The sequence below is a fragment of the Lindgomyces ingoldianus genome (genome assembly GCF_010093535.1).
Source record: "Lindgomyces ingoldianus strain ATCC 200398 unplaced genomic scaffold BDR25scaffold_50, whole genome shotgun sequence".
Lineage (NCBI taxonomy): Eukaryota > Fungi > Ascomycota > Dothideomycetes > Pleosporales > Lindgomycetaceae > Lindgomyces > Lindgomyces ingoldianus.
This window is the reverse complement of record NW_022985211.1, coordinates 393,219-402,375: the sequence shown is the minus strand read 5'-3', so window position 1 is coordinate 402,375 and position 9,157 is coordinate 393,219.

Sequence of the window (9,157 nt, the reverse complement as noted above, 5' to 3'; positions counted from 1 at the left end):
TAGATGCGCAAGAATTTCCCCCCTAGCTAGCAGCTATAGCTAATATAGCTAATTCTTTACACACTAAGCATAATATAGGCTATATTAGCATAAACTAGCTTAATATGTTTATTAAGTGTTACTTAAAGCTTAAAGTAAAGTTTAAGCATAAGTATAACTATAAAAAAGCTTTTTATAAAATTTTTATAGTAATTTAAAGCTAGTTTAACCTTATAAAGAATATTAAAGCTAAGTATAGCATTTAGAATAATAACATATACAACTTTAACAAGATAGGGTTTATAATAGGCTAGATATCTATTAGAGCAGTTGTTATAGGTTTAGAGAGATAAGGACAGCTAAAAGTAGTCTAGCTAGGTAACTAGGAGTAGATAATAGCTATTTAGGGCATTAATACTAAAAAGTAGGCTATTCTACTTTTTATTATCTTCTAGAGTGGCAACTACTTTTTAAACTAGTATAAAGAGGAAAATCTACTTGTCACAGTATCCTCCCTAGATCCTAGACATAACTGTATTAGACGCGTACTAGAGTATTATTAGTGCACGTCTGACATGAACACAACACAACACAGACATAAACTTAAGCATAAACTGCCTTAACACTAACTAAACCTAAAATAAGCTTAATTTATACTTAAAGCGCTTAGACTTCTAAGCTAAGTATTTAATTACTAATTTTCTCCTAAACCTTTCTGTTTCTTATATAACGTCTTATACTTACTATAATACCTTACATAGTAATTAAACTAGACCTCTGTAAAGCTTTATAACCTTACTTATGCATAATTATAACATTATGTTATGTTAAAACTCTAGCTAAGAATAGCCTCTAAATCTAATCTAATAAGCTTAGTACTTGTACAACTTTAAGCTATTAAAGTAAGCTAAAAAGCCTTTTAAAAAGCGCTTACTTTATAAAAAAGCTGCTATGTTGCAAGCTTTAAAGCTTTTTAAAAGGACTTTAAAAAACAGCTTTATGTTGTTAAGTAGTTTATTTTTACCTTAACTTTTATTATAGTAGTAGAAACTAAAAACTTACTAGCCTTAAAGCTTATCTAGAAGTCTAGAGATAGCTTAACTCTTTTCTACCTAACACTGCCTACAACTTATAACTTTTTTAACTTAGTAATAAAATTTAACTAACTCTCTAATCTTTTACTGTTTAATAGAAAATAGAAAGACCTACCTTCCTTCTTACACAAGCTTTAATATAAACTTAAAGGAAATATAAACTAATTCCTCTTTAAATGCTTTTAGTTACTATATGCCTACTTTTAACTTAACTATAATATAACAGCCTTAATTAACTTACTAATAAATAAAGATATTATTAACTTAGATTAATTTATAGTGTTTCTATAAGTAACTTATAAAGACTTAAATAAAAAGTTAATAGCCCTAAGTTACCTAAACACTTTATAATAAAAAAAAAAAGCTTTACTTTACACTTTACTAAGTTCTGCTAACTTGCATTTAATATAGGCCTAAATAAGATAGGTCTAATTACAGCCCTATATAACTCCCTCTTAACTAAACTATAACACGCTATAGTAGAAGAACCCCTTCTAAACAACTTTAACACGTATGCAAACCTAATTACTACCTATAATAATAACATAAAGTTCCTCCCTGTACAAGCCTTAATACGCCCCTAAACTAGCGCAGTTATAAATAAAGACCTTAATATAATAAAAATTAATTTAAATTATGCTCTAGTTAGTTCTAGAAAGTGTAAAGATTATAAAAAGAAAAGTTAATGCTTTAAGTGCAGTAAGTATAGTTATATTTTTTAAAACTACTTTATTCCCCTTTCTTAAGTCTGCGTAAGTAGCGCTGCTAGCATTTATTAAAGATTTTTACTATTTTAATCTTATTTTTATAAGGGCTCTAACTTATATTTAAGCCTTAATCTCTTTTGCTACTCTTAACATAGCCGCAGCTATAGCAGTAGAAGCCTACAAAAAGGCTTGTCCTAGAGCTAAGTTGCCCCCTAGGACTAATTTAACACTAGATCTTTACTAACTTATAAGCTAAGTCCTCTACTAATAACTAAAAGTACTAAGTTAATATTTTTATATATTTATAATAAAAAACTATATTAGCTCTAATATAAGCTCTTATTAACTTAGAAGTAAACAGCATAGGTTATATTAATAAAGAACTAGCGCGTAAACTAAATCTTTAATTAACACTATGTAAGGACGGAGCTCTGTACCACTACGCTAATACAACCAAAAAGGTGCGAATAATCAACCAACAGTTGATTATTGCGTACAGAATAGTATATATACCCGTCGCACGTAAGCACCATCTCGGCCTTACACGTAAGCGCCATCCCGGCCTTACACACTACTTACCTAAATAATTTACCTAACTAGATTTAATAAAAAATAACTTAAAAAAGGTTCTATTTTTTATACTATAACTATTATAATTACCTACTAACACTACAAAGAGTAGATTAAGCTCTATGTAATAAACACAAGACATTATAACCTAATTCTAGAACAACTATAGCTATATTAGCATAAGGTTACCTTTAATTACTAAGAGTAAGTCCTAAACTTTAACTTTTTTTAATGCTAAAATATATGCTTATACTTACACCTAAACAACACTTAAGTAGCACTTAATATAAAAGGTTTTTAAACCTACTTTCTAATAACTTAAAAAAAAACTACCTAAGTAAGGCTAATAAGCTAGGCCTTTTACTAAAATAAGCTATGTAAAATAATTTAATAACTACTTAAACCTAAAAAAAAAAGCTTTTAAAGAATCTTTACTTACCTAATTTAAACATAAACTAGGACTTAAATAGCAGATAGACATCTGCTACATAGAACCTGCCCTATTTATAACTCTAGCTTAATAACTAGATTATAAAATCTACGCAGTTATAATTTCTAATATAGACTAAGCTTTAGCTCTTTAAAAACACACTAACCTAAGAATAATAGTCTCTTAAGACTACTATAACTTATTATATGTCTTTTTCTAAAATAAGTTTAATAAGCTTTTAATATAACATTTATATAATTACTAAATAACTTTTAAGCCTAGTAAACAACCTAGTTATAGGCTACTATATAAGATGTTACTAAATAAATTAAAAGTGCTTTAAAAATACTTTAATAAAAACCTAAAAAAAAGTTTATTTAAGCTAGCTTCTTACTAGTAGTGTTACTTATACTATTTATAAAGAAACTTAGAGGTAGGCTTTAATTCTATGTTAACTACTAAAGACTAAACACTATTACTATTAAAAACTAATACTTAATTCCTTTTTTACAGAAAACCCTAAGCTAACTAAGTAAAGTAAAGTATTTTATAAAGTTAGATATTATTACTGCTTTTAATAAGCTAAAGATAGTAAAAGGTAATAAGTAGCTAATAGTGTTTTAGACCTAATATAGACTATTTAAGTACCTAGTAATGCCCTTTAGCTTAGCTAACGCGCCTAGTACTTTTTAACATTTTATAAATAACTTACTCTAACCTTACCTAGACGTGTTCTGCACTATGTATATTAATAATATTCTAATTTACAGTAATAGCCTTTTAGAGCATAAACAGCATGTACGCCTAGTGCTAAAGGCTATAAAAGAAGCAGGTCTATAACTTAATGTAAACAAATGCAAGTTCTACTAATTAAAGGTTATGTATTTAGAATATGTAATCTCTATAAATAGCATCTAAATAGACCCTATTAAAGTTTAGACTATGCTAGATTAGTAATACCTAAAGAATATAAAGAATGTTTAAGCCTTTATAAGATTTACTAACTTTTACTAATAATTTATTAATAACTTTTTATAGCAAGTAATTTCTATAATTACACTTACTAAGAAAGAGATTTAATTTAACTTTAACTTAAATTACTAATAGTCCTTTAACTAGCTAAAAAAAGCCTTTACTAAAGCTTTAATACTCTACTACTTTAACCTTAAACTACTAATACTTATAGAAGCTAATGCCTTAGACTACATAGTAGCAGGAGTTCTCTCCTAGACTAAGCTAGACAAGACTATTAAGCCTATTACATACTTCTTAAAAAGAATAAGTTCTATAAAAGGTAATTATAAAATCTATAATAAAGAATTACTTACTATAGTACACTGCTTTAAACAATAGCAACCTAAACTAGAAAGTGCAGCGCATCTAATACAGGTCTTATTTAACTATAAAAACTTATAGTACTTTATAACTATAAAATAACTTAGCTACTAATAAGCCTATTAGTTTAAATACCTGTTCTATTTTAATTTTAAGATTACTTATTATCCTAGTTAAGACAGAAGAAAACTAGATGCCTTTATAAAGTAATTCTAAAATATTTTTACTTAGAAAAAAGTGTAAAAGGCTTAACACTAAACTTTACTCTAACTTAAGCTATTTTTAGACCTTAACTTAAATAAAATAAATTAAATAATTAATTAGATTATTACTAATAAGTATTTAAATAATAAATTTATCTAAGAAACTTTAGACCTACTCTAAAACAGCGCTAGTTAGTTAAAAAAGGTAACACTAGCTAACTATAAAAACTAAAATAGTAAGCTATATTACTATAACTAACTTATAATTTTTAATTCTAACAAACTAAGAATTAAACTACTCTAAATTATACATAACTTACCTATTAGAGGACACCTAGGCAGAGAAAAGACTCTTAACCTACTACAGAGAGAGTACTACTAGCCCTGCATGTTCTATACTGTACGCTAATACATATTATGTTGCTATACTTACTATAAAGTAAAAGCCTCTTAAGAAAGGTATAATAGCCTGCTTAAACTACTTCTAATCCTTAAATAAGCTTAAAAAGATATATTAATTAATTTTGTTATAAACTTACTTTTATTTAAAGAGTATATAAATATTATAGTAGTTGTTAATTACTTAACTAAGTATTAATACTTAATACTATGTTCCTTTATAACTGCCTGTAATATAGCCTAGTTATTTTACTAATACATATAAGTTTACTATAGCCTGCCTAACATAATTATATTAGATAAAGGTACGCAGTTTGTCTTAGCCTTCTAAGATAAACTTTATAAATAGCTTTAAATTATCCCCTATCTATCTACAGCCTTTTACCTAGAGACTAACAGCTAGACTAAGAACATAAACACTATAATAAAATAAGTCTTATAAGTGTACATAAACTACTAGTAGAATAACTAGGTAAAATAGTTAGCTATAGCATAGTTTAAAGCTAATAATATAACATCTAAATTAACATAAGTATCTCTATTCTTAGCAAACTATAAATACTACTTTTAAATAGAATTTAAACTACTTTTAAATACCTCTTAACTAACTTATTAATTTATACAAGTAATAGATGTAAATAGACTTATTAATAAGATCTAAAATATATCTAAATACATTTATAAAAAGCTTACATAGGCTTAAGCTCTTTAATAAGAGTACATAAACTAATTCTAAACTTTTGCCCCTATGTATGCAGCTAGTAAGAAAGTCTAGCTAAACACTAGAAATATCTAAATAAACTAATAATTAAAGAAACTTAATTAGAAGAACTTTAGCTTCTTTATAGTAGCCTATATAGTCTTATTACATGCTTACTAATTAATCCTACCTAACAGCATAAAGATACACCCTGTGTTCTATGTATTATTGCTGCGCTAAGTAGCCTTTAAATCTAACTATCTACCTAGACAGCTAAACCTGCTACCTAAACCTATTATTATAAATAATAAACTAAAATATGTTGTAAAAGACATTAAATAGATTTAGTTTAATAAGAAAAAACATATTTATAAATACTTTATAAAATAAACTAGATACAACAAACTGTTGTAGAAACCTATAAAAGCCTTATAAAAGAACTCTATAGTAACCTAATTCTACACCTAATACCTATCTAAACTAAACCTATACTCTAATAAAGACAACCTAATGCTAGAACTACTAATGTAAAGGATTCCCTTCCTAATAAGAGGGGAGGTACTGTCACAGTATCCTCCCTAGATTCTAGACATAACTGTATTAGACGTGTACTAGAGTATTATTAGTGCATGTCTAACATAAACATAACATAACATAGACATAAACTTAAGCATAAACTGCTTTAACACTAACTAAACTTAAAACAAGCTTAATTTATACCTAAAGTGCTTAGACTTCTAAGCTAAGTATTTAATTACTAATTTCTTTCTAAACCTTCCTATTCCTCACACAACGTCTTGTACCTACTATAATACCTCACGTAGTAATTAAACTAGACCTCTGTGAAGCTCTATAACCTTACTTGTGCATAATCGTGACACTACTTTAGAATTAAGTTATTATAATCTCTAAGTATAGCTAGACTACTAATTAGCTTAGTCTAGACTAGTTAAAGCACTTTAATGTGCATATAAAGAAGTGTACTATTAGCAGCTACTATCTGCTAGTTATTAACAGCTATAAGAGCTACAACTTACTTTATTTTTAGTAATACTATAAAAATAATAAGATTATTACTATCTACATACTTTTTTACTTATTGCACTTTCTATAGCTACTTAATGTAGGTTGTTTTGCTCTTTTAAAGAAGGTGTATAAGCGCTAAGCTAAAAACTTTATACACAACTAGATTACTTATATTATAAAAATAGAGTTTTTACTATGCTTTAAAGTAGCTTATAATGCTGTAATTACTTCTAGTAATATCTAAGAAAAGTTTTAAAGCGCTAGATTAGTTTCTTTTAACTTATAATAGGTTATAATAGGCTTTAATGTAAAGTTGTGCACTTTATTACTACTACTACCTATATATAATAAGCTCTAGTAGTTGTAAACTCTAAGCAATACTTTTAAACTTAGGTTATAATTAATGCTTATAAAAATAAAAATTTAAAAGCATATAAATAGTTTACTAACTTTTATAGTTAAGGTGTTTAAGAAAGGTTTAAAGAGAGTAGTAATAATTACATATAAGCTAGTGTTAGTGTAATAGGAAATTACTAAGCTTTAAGCAGCTAATAAGGCTGCTACATAACATAAATTACATAAAAAAAAGCAGATTAAAGTAGAAAAAACCTTAATAATTTAAAAAAGCTTACACTTAACAGCTTTAAAGAAGTTTAAGGCGCGCAGTAATAAAAAGAAGGTAAAGAAGCAGGTGTAAGCTAAAGTAGGTAAGCTATCCTAAAGGCGCTATAGACAGTGCAATTAGACTAGGCATAACGTGTAAATGTGTAAGCAAGAAGCAGAAGTAGTATCTAAATAATATTCTAGGCTGTACTGTACTATATAGTGCCAGAGCAGGTTGTTATAGGCTATAATAGAGTTTATTAGGGTGGGGTCTTGGCAAAAGTAAGCGACTCAGGTGTGTGAGCAACTTGCCTATAAAGTACGTTATAGCCTAAGCTTATTTATTATCTAGCTGTTTTTAAAGACTATAATAACTTAGTTCTAAAGTAAATTCTTCTTTTTATACTAAGTAAAAAAGTAATAGCAGCTTTTAAAAATAATAAAAAGTAAAATAGCTTACTTTATTATATTAATACTTTAAATAACTATTATCTACTTTTTATTACTTTACTATATTACTGTTAGCTATTTTTGTTTTTTTAAAGCTATAATAACTACTCTAGTTAATATTTAGCCTATTATAAAGCTTAACTTATTAAAGTTATACATGTTTTTATTTTAGATACTATACTTAGCTTTTATGTTAGCTACTAGGTAAAACTAGCTCTGGATAACTTTTAGATTCTTATAAAGCACTTTTTTATAATTATACTTATAATTAAACTTTATTATAAACTTAGAGCAGTGCTTAACCTATATACTAGGCTAGTTTTAGCTAACCTAGCCTAGATTACACTCTATGTGTAAGAAATTAGCTATATTAGCTATAGCTATAAGCTTAAAAAAATCTGTGTGTAATAAGCTTAAGTATATACTTAATAACTACTTTTTTTTTAAGCTTAGTTAGATTTCTTAATTTAAGCTAGCATTCTGCTTATAAAGGCTATCTAGTGTGTTAATTACTTAGTGTTATATAAAAGACATTATAAATAGCTGTAGCGTGTTATAACAAAAGTTTTAAGTTTTATTTAAAAGCTTAAAGAGTAAGCTATATCTAACATTCTTTAGAAGATTTAATCTAGTGTTATTATTAAAGCATTATGTAGATAAGTAGAGTGTAGTAGAGGCTTAGCACAAGTAGCTAGCAAACCTGTGTAGCCGGCTAACCTGTTAGGTACGTTATAGTATACTAAGGTAAACTATAAAACATAAGCGTAGTAAAAATCTTTACTATTAGTAACTTCTAATTTAAAGTATACATATAAAAAAACTTATATATAAAAATTAATTAGACACTAAGCTAAATAGATCTTAGCTTTAAAAGCTAGACACTAAAATGATTAATTAGTACTATATAAATCTAGAACTTAATTAGTCTAGTTATATACTATATTTTAAAAACTTTAAAACTATTTTTACTATTACTTGTAAATGTTAACTAACTTAAGGCATACTTTAATAATATTTTAAATATTATTATACATAACAATAAAACTACTATTTTTATTATATAAAAATAAAAATAAAAACACTTTTTTTTAATGTTAGTAAGAAAGAATTTGTGTTTTTTTTTACTAAATTAAAACTCTACTGCCTCTACTACTAATTTAGACACCCCTGTATAGAGAGACTATAGAAGATGCTAACTAGCGCTAGCTATAATGTTAATACTGCTGTGTTAGAAGAGATTAAAAAGTTTTGCTACTTCTACTAATTTTATAACTAGGCACTATTAAGATTTAAGTTTATAATTAAAAATAACCTCTACTTTCACTATAAAGTTATTATTAATATTATATAAATTACTAATAAAGACGTTTTATATATTATTAATGTAGATATATTATTTTAGGCTGCTATATTCCTAAAATCTATGTTTACACAAGACACTTAATATGCACTGTGCAAATGCTAGATTAACACCTATTAGAGACCTCTAGACTATATTATGTATAACTCTAGTATAAACTTTACCTTAGAGGATTTTTTAGCTTATATAAAGATTATAAAAGCTACATGTAGGCAGATGCCTATAGAAGTATATTAGGTAGTTAAAAAGGTTAAACATGTGTACATACCTCTCTAATAAGTGTTTAACATCTTAAAGACTA